We start from the raw sequence: 14,701 nt of genomic DNA, 5'->3' as shown, positions 1-14,701 counted from the left end.
CACAAATTGCAAGGACTGAGCCAGCTAGACACACCTGTGTGTAATCTACCTTAAAAAAAAAAAAATAAATATATATATATATATATATATATGTATAGGCAAATTGAACACCAATAAAAAACAAATTTATTAAAAAAACACCTCAGATTGTTGTTATTTGGCTATTGAATACATTTATCTTTTCTGCTTTGAAGAGCTTACTAGAAAGGGGTTTGATGAACCAACGTTTTCCTGATTTGTCTTATTAGTTAAGATTAAAAAAAAATCAGGGATAATAGATGCTCGATGGTGGTGGTGGTGGTGGTGAAACCATTTATTGAGCACTTATTGTGTACTAGGTAGTTTTTCAATACCTTACATGTATTATTTAATACCTGAAGCAGCTCTGTGGATACAGGTACTAGTATCCATAGTTAAAGATGAAGAAACTGAGGCACAGAGAAATTAACTGGTCAAGTTTATCAGCCAATTAATAATGTAGTTGGGATTTGAATCCATGCACTCTGGTGTCTGTACCCAGGCTCACAATATGCCAGAGTGTCTCATTAGAGCACTGCTCAGGATAAGAAAGTTGAGACAACATAGAGATATATGATATATATACCTCTGGTATAATCAGTATAAAAATTTGTCCTTGTGGGATCCCTGGGTGGCTCAGCGGTTTGGTGCCTGCCTTTGGCCCGGGGCATGATCCTGGAGTCCCGGGATCGAGTCCCACATCGGGCTCCCTGTATGGAGCCTGCTTCTCTCTCTGCCATTGTCTCTGCCTCTCTCTGTGTCTCTCATGAATAAATAAATAAAATCTTAAAAAAAAGTCCTTGTGCCCTTCTTTCCAGTTTCAGTCTCTGTAGAAGTCCACTGCGGTCTGATATAGAGATTTCCAGCTCTTTGTCTGCTTATACAAATGTTTATTCACAAATCTGTCTGTATGCAGGTTTTAAAAAAGTTAATAGACTTCATTTTTTAGAGCAGTTTTAGTTTACAGAAAATTTTGCAGATAGTATAGAAACTTCCTGTATCACCTTTTTTTGTTATTAATATCATGCATTAATGTGGGATATTTGTTACAGTTGATGAACCAATATTGTTACATAGTCATTAATTAAAATCTATCTTTTATAAAAGGGCTCCTTTTTATGTTGCAGAGTTGTTTTTTTAAAAAAAGATCCAGCCAGTCATTGTTCTGCAGTGTGGTTTTTTGGGTGCCTTTTAAAGTATCATGCTTCTGGACTTTTCAATGCAAAAAACCCATTAATTCACTAATTTTCAGATTAACACAATTTTAATGGTCTTTTTGAATGGAACAGTTGCTTGGAAGCTATAGGATTCTTTTTTTCTTAAAAAGTTTGTTGCGGTGCCAGTTGCTTTTCTTGGGAAGAATGCATTCTGGACATTCTGACTCCTTGAAGCTGCTCAGCTTTTTTTTTTTTTTTTTTAAGATTTTATTTATTCATTCATGAGAGACAGAGAGAGAGAGAGAGAGAGAGAGAGGCAGAGACACAGGGAGAAGCAGGCTCCCTGCAGGGAGCCCGACGTGGGACTCCATCCCAGGTCTCCAGGATCAGGCCCTGGGCCGAAGGCAGGCGCCAAAGGTAAACCGCTGCCAGCTGTTCAGCTTCTTGGAGATTTTCATGCTCTTCTTCATTGGAAGAGTGATGCATATCAACCTAGTTACCATTAACATCTTCCTTACTGAGAGATATTTCCTCATCCATCTTTTTCTTCTTAGCATTCTTTTCCTCTTTCAGTTTCCAACACTTTTGTTCCTAGAATGTAAACTTCACCTAATTCTCCATATTCTTGTACTCTGGATTTTATCTGGTCTTAACCTTGCAATTTCTTCTGCATCTAGGAGATTCAGTGTTTGGAAGAACTGAGTCAGACTTGAGAGACATTTATCACTTCCTTAACTTTGCGTGTTTTATTGTGGACCAGGCCTTGAGGAAGTTAAGTCATTGAGCTGTTATGTCTTTCATAGAATCTCTTTCATTGATTCCTCTGTCATGGTTCCCCCAGAATTTTTGTCCGTAACAAAATAGGTGGCCACAATCATGAGTGACTGCATGATCTTTGGGACTACCAGGTGATGAGATGTTTGTGTGTTTGTGCACCAAACAGAAGGCTCTTACTACTTTGGTGCTCCTGTAGAAACCTTTGCACAAAGGGATATAAGTTAGAAAAAGCTCATGAATTCCCACCAATCTGGACAAAAGTTTCTAGAGCATCATAATTCAAACATCTCTTTAGAGCTCTAGCTCAACTGCAGTAGTAGTTTTTTTGCAGAATTTGGAGAATCATGAATCAAGTGGATACTTGAGAAGTTAAACACCTCTCTGTGTGTGTGTGTGGTTTTTTTTTCTCTCCATCTTTTGTTTCTAAGTACTTTCATTACCTTTCAACCTTTACTCTTGTTTGGAGCCTGTTTTCCCTGTGGCATACTGCACTAACGTTCTTGGTTGCTGTCCTTTTTCTCTTGTCCATCTTTTTCTAAAAAGGTCAGGGCAGCAACTAATACTTTGGTGACCTCAGAAGAGCTTGAATTGCGATAATATTGACAGTCTTGGCATCATTTCAGATGCTTTTTCTGAAGAGTTCGCTTACACTTTCATAGATATCTTGGCTGCAATTGCATTTCTATTTCCTAACCTGTACATGAAATTCTGCAATAGTATATTCATTTCATTCTTGTATTTTGGACTTTGATTCATTTTGTTAGTCACAAAATGAGTGTATTAAGTCATAAAAGCTTGTATAGTATATAGAAGTTCAGAGAAGAGCAGTAGCAAACTTGATGGATTGATGAGATTCTTCTCTCAGAAGCTTTGCAAAATGTTATCGGAAGATCTACATTCAAGACGGTGTAATTTTAGGAGAATAGAACTTTCAGCTCTTGAGGAAAGTCATCTAGATGTTCTGGGTAGCAGTGACCAATCAGTGCCATAAACATCACCAGCTTTGCCAGTTCTTTGCTGGGTTTATTTGGTTGCAATTTGAAAATCTCCACTTGGATTGTAGAAACTCCTCAGCATAGGACAGAGCATCCACTTTACTAATTCTGTAACTGCTGCAGGGTGCGGGGCAGCTAGTGTTCGTTTCCACTGGACATGATGAGTTCAGATTGGCTGGCGATAAGCAGCTCTCAGAAAACCCACACCTGATACCAGCCGACCCTTCTCAGCTGGCTTGGAATCCTGCTTCTGGATGTGAATAGAAATAGCCTTGGAGCTTGGCAGGTGGCGCCATATTGGCTCATTGCTTTTAAAATTAATATTCACAATAGCTTCTTAGTCCATCTGTAGTAGTTCTTTAGTAGTTCTTTTTAGTTTTTTTTTTGAATGGGTGAGTCATAATTTAATAGCGTTCATATTATTGGATATTTAGATTGTTTAAATTTGTTGTATTATGTACATACCCATTATAGTACAATTGTTGATGCTAATGACTCTAGGATAACTTTCTAAGAATCTGGTTACTGAGTTGAAGGAAATACATGGTTTCATTTTTTTTTTTTTCATTTTTAATTTAATTTTAGTTACCATACAGTGCAACATGGTTTTCATGTTATCAGAGTACCATCCAGAAAGGTCACAGCAATATAAATGCTCACCACAAATGTGGGTGAGGTCTAGCTTCTCCATGTTATTGCCAACTTTTTTTTAATCTTTGTTTATCTGATTGTCAGTTAAACATTTCTTGCAGTGTATTGTTCTCTCTCACTAGGAGGTGTGTTTTGTTGTGATGGCATTCTTTTGAAGTTGATTTAGAATTATTTTAGGTGGAGTTTATATTCCGTAGTTCTTCCTAGTACTTTTTTTTTTAGATCTGCTCACCTATTTAGATCCCTCCCTAGCTCTTGAAAGCAGTATGATTTTGCCACTCCTGTTAAGAGTCTGAGGGATGGCCAGTAGACTATGTATTTCTTAAGGATAAGGAGAGTGTAGCTTTCTTGGATAAGGAGAGTGTAACTTTCTTTATATTGAACAGCAATCCTAGCATATAGCAAGTGGGAAGTAAATGGTCTTTTTAAAACTTAAATTAGGTTGTGTTCTTACGCTGAGTGAAGTGCTTTAATTTTGTTAAAAATAACCTTTTCAAAGTCTTTGAAATATAAACTTAAAAAAACTGCAGCATAAAATTGTCATCTTGATATATGTTCTCTGTCTCATTCTTTAATTCTGAAATGAGATAAAAAAGGCAGATGGATATCCAAGGACCTGTTAGGAGTAATTAGCCTAACCTATTCAATTTGTAGCATTTTGTATTCAGTTTTGGAAGTTAAGGAATGGATTAAATGGATTTGTTTCATGTAACCCATGGTTTTGATTTTTCTGTATTGGAGTAAACTATGTGTTAGAGGGGGTGTATGCTGGCTAAATGATTTTGTAGTCTGGCTTAATTAGACATTATAAGTGTCCAGAGAGAAGGAAAAGCAAAGCTGAATTCTGGAAACTGCCAGAGTATCTTCAGACATGGGGAAAATACCTGTGGGAAAGGACATTTGAATTTTTTAAATGTAAGAGTACAGAAAAATAGAATTTTTTTGATAGCTGATTTATAGTATTACATATTCTTGTTAGACTTTTGTATTTTCCACAGTATCCATGTGTGAAAACAAAGCGTTGTAAAGCATATGATCTTGAAGAGATAAACTTACCTTGTTAAATTTTGGCCATCTAGGCCTTTTGTATGCTTTTTTGTTTTGTTTTGTTTTGTTTGTTAGTGTATTAGCTAATTATTTTTCACTGGCAGTATATTCACTTTAATCCTGTATGCCCTGAAATCTTAGTTTAGTGAGCATATATACATGATTGTATCTATACATGCGTTCCATTGGTCGTGGAAGAAAGTGGTGTGGTAAAAACTCTTCAGCATGGTGGAACAGACAGGTTACTTTTTATTTTCGTGGAATATATTTATATCCTATTTCATCCAGAAGTGTAATAAAGTATAAGGAGGAAAGGAGGAAAAGAAAGAAGCATAATTCCATGACTAAGAATAAAATTTGGATTTGAGTGTTCTTGGCAGCAAAGGTAAAGATGGAAATATGATAAAATACATAGCACTACACAGGGAGGAGGAACAAGACCCAGTTTCCAGGGGTAAATCTTTTCTTGACAGATTTTAAAGAACTATTTAAGTTGGGAAGTACATAAAAACTGTTGGGTTTGTTTTGTTTTCTTGTTTTTTTTTTTTTTTTCTTGTTTTTGCTAGAGGCCTAGTTAAAGGGGTTACAGGGTGAGGACTAAGAGTTAACATTTCAAGGCAATTAAAGTAATTTTGCATGGGTTTTGGTTTGAATTTAGGCTGCAGGTGTGTGTTTTTTTTTTGGCTAATGGATTTTTTTCCTTAAAGTATTTCAGACATTCAGGAGAATAGAGACAAATATAATTAAAATTCGTATATCCACCATGCAGCTGTATCAAATGTTGACATTTTTCTCCTACTTTCTTTTTTTTTTTTTTTTTTTAAAGATTTTATTTATTTATTCATGACAGAGATTGAGAGAGAGGCAGAGACACAGGCAGAGGGAGAAGCAGGCTCTCTGTGGGGAGCCGGATTTGGGACTTGATTCCAGGACCCCGGGGTCACGCCCTGAGCCAAAGGCAGACATCCAACCACTGAACCACCCAGGTGCCCTCCTACTTTCCATTTTTAAGGTTGCACGCACCCTTGAAGCATATCCTTGGATTGCATTGCACTTTGTTCCCAGAAGTAATGATTATCATGAATTTGGTGTTGGTCATTTCTTTTTATTTTTTAAAGATTTTATTTATTTATTAGAGATACACAGGGTGTGGGGGGCAGAGACACAGGCAGAGGGAGAAGCAGGCTCCATGCAGGGAGCCTGAGATGGAACTCGATCCCGAGTCTCCGGGATCATGCCCTGGGCCGAAGTCAGCCCTAAACCCCTGGGCCACCAGGGCTGCCCACCGTGTTGGTCATTTCTAATGCCTGTTACTAGGTAATTACTACATAGAGATACACTCATAAATCAGAATATTGTTTTGCATGTTTTTAAATTTGATGTAAACAATATTCTACCTATTCTGTAACTTGTTTTTCATGAAACATGTATTTTTGATTCATAAGAAATTGCTGATACATTACCATTTTTGACCTACATAAATGACAGTTTCATGTTGTTCAACCTAATTATAGTCATAACTTTTATCTGGGATACAGTTACATTATTTTATGAATACAGCCGTTTTTTATTATGTTGATAGGTATTTAGACTGTTTCCAATTTTTTCTCTTTTAAAAACAATGCTACATTGAACATTCCTGATTAGGAATCCTCGTGCACATATTTAAGGTCTTTGTCAAGTTTTTCAGCCTGCATGTTGTGTTATAATAGGGGTTTGTGAAATCAGTTTAGGAATTAAAATAGGATAGAAAGTATCAGTTTATTGCAGGCAGTATAGATAAAATGTGTGAAAAAAATTTTTTTTTTGGTGTATGTGTATGTATGTGGTTACTAAGTTTTTTGTTTTTTGTTTTTTGTTTAAAGATTTTATTTATTTATTCATGAGAGACACAGAGGCAGAGACACAGGCAGAGGGAGAAGCAGGCTCCATGCAGGGAGCCCGACGTGGAACTTGATCCCGGGACTTCAGGATCACACCCTGGGCTGAAGGTGGCGCTAAACTGCTGAGCCACCAGGGCTGCCCACTAAGTTTTTTGTTTTTTTTTAAAAGATTTATTTGTTTATTCATGAAAGAGAGAGAGAGAGGCAGAGACTCAGGCAGAGGGAGAAGCAGGCTCCATGCAGGGAGTCAGGTGGGGGACTCGGTCCCAGGACCTCAGGATCACGACCTGAACCAAAGGCAGATGCTCAACCACTGAGCCACACAGATGCCCCTAAGTTTGTTTTTTTAAAAGTTCATTTATTTTTAAATAATCTCTGTACCCAACGTGGGGCTTGAACTCACAACCCCAAGATCCAGAGTCACATGCTGTTCTGACTGAGACAGCCAGGCCCCCGTGTGATTATTAAGTTTGAATGAAGTTTTGTAGTGAGTATTACCCAGAAGGGAAGTTATTGGGACATTTTCTTTCTTTTTCTTTTCTTTTTTTTTTTTAATTTTTATTTATTTATGATAGTCACACAGAGAGAGAGAGAGAGGCAGAGACATAGGCAGAGGGAGAAGCAGGCTCCATGCACCGGGAGCCCGACGTGGGATTTGATCCCCGGTCTCTAGGATCGCACCCTGGGCCAAAGGCAGGTGCTAAACCTCTGCGCCACCCAGGGATTTTCTTTTCTTTTCTTTTCTTTTCTTTTCTTTTCTTTTCTTTTCTTTTCTTTTCTTTTCTTTCCTTTCCTTTCCTTTCCTTTTCCTTTTCCTTTTCCTTTTCCTTTTCCTTTTCCTTTTCCTTTTCCTTTTCCTTTTCCTTTTCCATTTCATTTTCTTTTCATTTCATTTCATTTCATTTCATTTCATTTCATTTCATTTCATTTCATTTTTATTCATTTAATCATGAGAGACAGAGAGAGAGATAGGCAGAGGCACAGGCAGAGGGAGAAGCAGGCTCCATGCAGGGAACCAGACGTGGGACTTGATCCCAGGTCTCCAGGATCACTCCCTGGGCTGCAGGCCTTGCTAAACCGCTGAGCCCCCCAGGCTGCCCTTATGTGAACTTTGAACTGTATCAGATATTGCCAAATTACTCTCCAAAATTGTCCCACTTTGTTTTATCATGAGAATATGAGAATTTGCTGTTTCCAAATTCTGTGATCCATGGCATTGTCATATTTTTTACATGTTTACAAATGAGATGTGATTTTTACAGATAAGATGATACCACATCATTTTAATTTTTTAATTAAGATTTTTCTTGGTTAATTATGAAGTTGAGCATTTTTTCAAATGTTGAGTGACTGTTTAAGTTTCTGCTTTTTAAATTGACTCTCTGCCTCTTCCCTTCCACACCCCCATGCTCGTTGCTTTGCCTTTTTTTTTTTTTTTAAAGCGAGTGCACATGTATGTTGCCAGCAGAGCAGGGGTGAGGGTGTGGGAGTCTGTGGAGTGGGGCGGACAAAAGGGGGAGAGGGAGGGAGAATCCCAAGTAAATTCCACATCCAGCAAAGAGCCCCAGATGAAGCCAATCTTACAATCCTGAGATCATGATCTGAGCCAAAAACAAAAAGTCAGATGCCTGAGCCACCCAGTCACCCTTGCTTTGTGTTTTTTTTTTTTAAATTGAGGAGTTTATGACATATTCTCTTTATGTCTGTTAAGTGAATTGCAAATATTTTCTTTTAGCACATGATTTATCTGTTAACTTTTTATATGGTTTTGTTGAATAGAAGTGATTATTAAATCTATCACTATTTTTCTTATTCATTTATATCTTAAGAAATCTGTTCCATACCCCAGAGTCATTAAGAGTTTTGCATATTTTTTCTAAAAGTTTTCAGTTGCCTTGGCTTAGTTAAGCACCCAACTCTTGGTTTCTCTTGGTTTTGGCTCAGGTCATCATTTTGAAGTGGGATTGAGCCCCGTATTTGGCTCTGTGCTCAGTGTGGGATCTGCTTTGGATTCTCTCTTTCTCTCATAAATAAATAAAATCTTTTAAAAAATTAATTAATTAATTAATTTGACATTTAAGTCTTGATTCTGCCTGGAAGAAAAGTTTTTTTGTGTGTATGTATGATGTGAGGCAAGGATCTAATTCAATTTTTTATATGCATAGCTGGTTACTACAACACCATTTAACAATGTGTTTTAAAATTTGAATTCTTTCAAGCAGTTTTTGGTTCAGCATAGTAATGGCCGTTTTGTCTTTCATTAGGCTGCTTCACATGTTCAAGTTTGTGACTTCTGAGGAAGAGTAATGTGATTGAGTGATTACTTGATTCAGAAATATAACCTAGAGGAGAGAGAGATACAAAGCATATTTAGTAGATCTCACCCAAATGTCATTTCTTTAACCATTTTTGTAATAAAAACTAGGTTGCTGACAGTTTGAGGCTACACTGGTGAGGACATAGGTTGCTAGCTTTTAACATTGGTGATTCATATTCACAGACTTTGGAAACTAGATAAGCAGGTGTTCAATTGACCTCTTGATACTTGAAACTTCGGAATACAGTTGACCCTTGAACAACTTGGGTTTGGACTGCTCAGGTCTACTTAAACATGTTTTTTTTTTTTTTTTTTTTTTTTTTACAGTACAGTACTTCAAGTGTATTTTCTATTATGATTTTTTTCAGAAACTTTTCTCTACTGTAACTTTATTATGATAATATAGTATATAACACATGATGTAAGTCCAGTGTCTTAACTCCAACCCTGTTTTTTTTTTTAAATTTATGATAGTCACACAGAGAGAGAGAGAGAGAGAGAGAGAGAGAGGCAGAGACACAGGCAGAGGGAGAAGCAGGCTCCATGCACCGGAGCCCGATGTGGGACTTGATCCCGGGTCTCCAGGATCGTGCCCTGGGTCAAAGGCAGGCGGCAAACCGCTGCGCCATCCAGGGATCCCCCACCAACCCTGTTTTTTAAAGCCTTAGAACTTGACTTTTATTTTGGGATTGACAAAATCAGATGATTTTTACTGAGGAGTAAAAACATTTTTTTTTTGTCATGTTTATGGTATTTGTCAGCTATTTTTTAAAATTGACTTTTAATTTTTTTGTTAGCTTTTTAAAGTCAAATTTATTAGTAATAGTTTATACTTAGTAAAATTCACTCTTTTTTTAGATGTCCAGTTCTGTGAATTTTTACAAACATTGCTGAAGGATTTTTAAATGGCCAAAATGGACTTGATAACTAGTGGGAAGGCCTAACAGAAGCTCAGCATATAACATTGGCATCTTTTTATCACTTTGGAAATCTTTGCATTAGGCCTAACAAGAGACCAGTTGTGTCGTCAGCTCTACTGGGTCCCCCCTGCCCCTCCAGTCTCTGCTTCACGTGATGATACTTGTCTCTTCCTCAGAAAAGTTAGTCAGTAGGATGTGGCAGTTAGAACATGTGATTTCACTTAAAATTTGGCCTACATGCCAGGGGGAAAAAGTAGTGTAAATGATAGAAAATGTTGCCTTTCGTTATATGTCCAAAATAATTTCTTAAAAACAAACTGATTTGACATGTTTTTTTTTGTGTGTGTGGTTTATAGCAGTTGCGACTTTATGAACATGAAGGCTTGAGAGTGCTTGTCTTAAAAATTAAGATGTGGGGATCCCTGGGTGGCTCAGCGGTTTGGCGCCTGCCTTTGGCCCAGGGCGCGATCCTGGAGACCCGGGATCGAGTCCCGCATCAGGCTCCTGGCATGGAGCCTGCTTCTCCCTCCGCCTGTGTCTCTGCTTCTCTCTCTCTCTCTGTGTCTATCATAAAATAAATAAATCTTTAAAAAAAAAAAAATTAAGATGTTACCTCTTCTCAGTTATCAACTATCATTTTCTTTTTAAACTTTTTTTTTTTTTAAGATTTTATTTATTTATTCATGATAGTCATACAGAGAGAGAGAGAGAGGGGCAGAGACCCAGGCAGAGGGAGAAGCAGGCTCCATGCAGGGAGCCCGACGTGGGACTCGATCCCGGGTCTCCAGGATCGCGCACCGGGCCAAAGGCAGGCGCCAAACCGCTGTGCCACCCAGGGATCCCTCAACTGTCATTTTCTTAAGGGCTGTATCTGTAACATGTTGGGAACTTTACCCATTTTACCACTTTTTTTTTTCAGTTACCAGTTTTGTTTTATTGACATTTTTCTACTCAAAAATGTTCCAAGTGTTTGGGAAAGAATTCCAATTTTAATCAGTTGTTTTCAACCTGTAGCAAGGCTCTATATTCTCCCCCATTTTTGACTGTTTCAAAATATTTTCAACGTTGTTGTCAAGTATGATATATTATCAGTGTCGAAACTCCTGCTTTTGGCATTTAAGTAGTATGCTTTTATTGAGTACAGCTTATGGTTTTTGGAAACAGTTGTGGATAAGAGCATTGATTTGGATGTTAGGCAGAGTAGGTTGATTAGGTAGATTAGTTTGCCACTTATATAGTTAACTCAGGCAAGTTATTTATAACTTTCATGGGTATTTTGTCATTTCCAAAATGTAGAAAATAGTTGTACTTGTCTCCCAGGATTATTGTAAAGATTAAAGAGATAATTCTCGGGAAATGTTCTTTGTGTGTAATATTCAGTGCATGTTAGTTGTTCTCGTCCTCTACATCCAGCAAAGGTTTTTGACCTGCTTTTGCGTCCAAACTGTGCTTGGTGTTGTGATACAAAAATGGATTCTAGAGGCTTCTTGACCCTAAGAAGTTTCACTCTTCAGGAGGGGAAGACAGGTATGTAAACAGATAAATGAAATAAATTGTGACAGGTACCGTAATAAAAACAGTAAGTGAGAAGAATAAAGGGCATAGTATCAGGAGCCTGGGGAGATCAGGGAAATTAATTTCTGCCTCTGAACTTCTTAAGAAGTGTGAGTAGAAATTCCCCGTTAATTTCTTGGGCACATACTTTTTTGAATACAGCTACTGTTTGCCAGTTGCTATTTTAGGTCCTGGGAATATAGGAGTAAAGAAGGCAAGGTCCCTTCTCAGAAACTTTCATTCTAATAGGAAAAGACCCGTAGTAAAAAAGTCACAGACCGGTACTGTAAAAGAGATTAAAATTAAAAGGTCATGTGATAAAGAGTAAGTGGAGTTAGAGGAGGTGATTTAGATTGTGGACAGGGAAGGATTCTTTGAGTAGGTGACCTTGAAGTTGAGATTAGCCTGTGGAGAGGGAGCCTGTAATGGGTAATTATGAGAGGATGAGCATTCCAGGCTTTGGGAAACCAGGTAACAAAGCTGATTGAGCTTTTGGAGTGTTAGAGGAACATATAGGTCAGTATGGCTGGAATGTAGTGTGCAAGGGGCAGAGGAGTACAATATGAGGCCAGAGGTAGGGGCTAAGTCATTTAAGGTTTTGTAAACCATAGTAAAGATTTCTTAGTTATAAAAGAAAGTTATTGAAGAACTCAAAGCAAGGGAGTGCCTCTTGATGAAGATCACTATGACTGCTGTGTTTGGGGAGTAGATTCTGGATTCTGAGTGAGGATAGTTGGGTAACAAAGATGGAACCAAGGAGATCTTTATAGGCTATTGTATTTAGGATGGGTGAGAGAGATTTTAATTTCTGGCTTGAACCAGAACATAATAGAAGAGAGAAATGGGTAGATTTGGGCTGTGTTTTGAAGACTGAATTAATTAGTAGGACCTGCTGACTGAATTATGACCAGTGAGAGAAATCCTGGGACTTAATGCAATTAGAAGATTGGTAGTGTATTTTAACTGGAATAGGTAATTCTGGAGGGGAGAAGAGGTTTTGTGGAAAATCATGAGTTCTGTTAAGTTTGAGGTGCCAATTAGACATCTGTGTAGAGTTTTTATACTTGGTGGTAAGTAATAGTAGTTCTAGGTTATGGGGTTCAGTGAGAGATAAATATTTGGCACTGACTTGTATCTGCTAGATTTGGTGAGGATTTCAACTTTGTTAAGTGTAGGCTCAGTGGAAATAGAAGATAGGTTGTAGAAAGGTTTGAGGATGGAGTGCGAGAGTGAGGTTGGGGAATGGAGACAGCAACCATAGACTCCTCTTTGAGACATTTTCCTGTTTAAGGGAAGCAGAAAAATAGTTGTGTCTATATGTAAGGCCTAGCTTGGATGCAGTTATTATTTGAGTGCATTCTAAAGATTATTTTATGTACCTTACCCAGTCATCTGTATAGTTTTGAGATAAATGATACTTTTCCTTTTGTGACATGAGAGATTTTAGTCTAAGAAAGTTAAGTGACAATTCAAGAATTTACAAGGCGATGGAACCTGTAATTGTACTCACTTTGATATCCCATATAGGGTACTTTTTGATATACCAAAATGCCCTTTAAATTTTTATGAATTTGTTCAAGTCCCATCTACGAGTTTTTTAAAAGATTACAAGATGAAAGATGTGAAAATTCTTTATAAGCTGTAAATTGTCACAGATTCTTTGGGAGAATCTTTTCTTGATATCCTTTTTTGTGAAACAAGAAACTTTGATAGGTAACAGTACGAATCATGTAGCTAATTGTTAGGTTATTTAATATAAAAAGCTGACTATAGTTCTTTTTAAAAACATTTTATTTATTCATGAGAGACATAGAGATAGAGGCAAAGACATAGGCAGAAGGAGAAACAGGCTTTGCACGGAGCCTGATGTGGGACTTGATCCTGGGACCCCAGGATCACGCCCTGGGCCGAAGGCAGACACTCAACCGCTGAGCCACCCAGGCATCCCCTAATTATAGTTCTTAATAAAATTATACAACTCTGGGACACCTGGGTGGCTCAGCGGTTGAGTGTCTGCCTTTGGCCCAGGGCGTGATCCCAGGATGCTGGATCGAGTCCCGCATCGGGCACCTTGTGGGGAGCCTGCTTCTCCATCTGCCTGTCTCTCTGCCTGTCTCTCTGCCTGTCTCTCTCTCTCTCTCTCTCTCTCTCTCTCTCATCTCTCTCTCATGAATAAATACATAAAATCTTAAAAAAAAAAATTATACAACTCAGAAATTTAGCAGAAACTTTATTACAGGATAATAATGCTCTGACGCTTAAATAATGTTTTACAGGTATATGTTGTATCACCACATGGTAATTCCTGTAATTTATGTAAGCATTTTATTAATATTGTAACTGATTTTCAGTTTCTTATGCTAGGTATGATATGAAAAAACTGTGGACTAGCATAGTCCACAGAAAAAACTGTGGACTAGTTCTAGCATAGTCTCCAGGAAATGATGAGAAATCAGAAGATGGATTCTTTTTTTTTTTTTTTTTTAGAAGATGGATTCTTTATGGAAAGTTTAACAAATAAGAAATAATTTCTTTCTTTCTTTCTTTCTTTCATTTATTTCTTTATTTGACAGAAAGAGAGCGGGTGCATAAAAGCAGGGGGAATGGCAGAGAGAGAGGCTGAGCAGGGAGCTTGATGCAGGGCTCCATTCCAGGGCCCTGAGATCATGATCTGGACTGAAGGCAGATACTTAACTGACTGAGCTACCCAGGAGCCCCAATAATTGTTATTGGGTTTTTAAAGATTTTATTTTTAAGCAATCTCTACACCCAACGTGGGGCTCAAACTTAACAATCCTGGGATTAACTGGCTGAGCCAGGCAGGTGACCCTGAATAAGAATTATTTAACCTGGATTAGTCAAATATTGAATTAATAAATATTTGTAGTAAAGTAGTGGATGTTATTGTGGAGAACTAAAATAGATGATGTCTTTTGACATTCACTCTAAATAGAATTAATTTCTAGATCTTACAGACTATTGAACATTTAAAGAAACCCTTGTAGATCACCATCCTTAGAGACCTTTAAGAACATATTGAATGTTTTTCACTTGGTAACATAAAGCATTGAATCTGGCACATATTTTGAAATCTTGTATTTGGCTTTATTCTTTATATTGCTTAATGAAAGAAGATTAGGTATTTTTGTTTATTTATTGTATTTCCATAATTTTCCAGTTCATCATATGATTGTGAGCTAGGGCTTCAGCCATATATTTTAAAAGTTAAATTTATACTTAGTTAATCCTTTTTTATACTGTGGGTATGTCATCTTCCAAATAAAAAATAGCAAAGAGAATGTAGAAATTGAGGATGAAATGACATTAAGGTGGTTTTTAAATTGCTTGGTGTTTGTTGTGATCAGAAGCTTCTGAATCTTCA

The 14,701-nt window shown here is 37.4% G+C and overlaps 1 protein-coding gene and 1 pseudogene across 4 annotated transcripts in view; one reads left to right on the top strand and one right to left on the bottom strand.

Moving 5' to 3' along the window:
• ADIPOR2 (adiponectin receptor 2) overlaps positions 1-14,701 on the top strand; it is a 138,045-nt gene that overhangs the window by 46,490 nt on the left and 76,854 nt on the right. The gene's annotated exons all lie outside the window — the stretch shown is intronic.
• On the bottom strand, positions 1,472-3,638 carry LOC121480090 (annotated as a pseudogene).

Source organism: Vulpes lagopus, chromosome 21, assembly GCF_018345385.1.
Source record: "Vulpes lagopus strain Blue_001 chromosome 21, ASM1834538v1, whole genome shotgun sequence".
NCBI classification, from domain to species: Eukaryota; Metazoa; Chordata; class Mammalia; order Carnivora; family Canidae; genus Vulpes; species Vulpes lagopus.
This window is presented reverse-complemented; position numbering and strand designations above follow the sequence as displayed.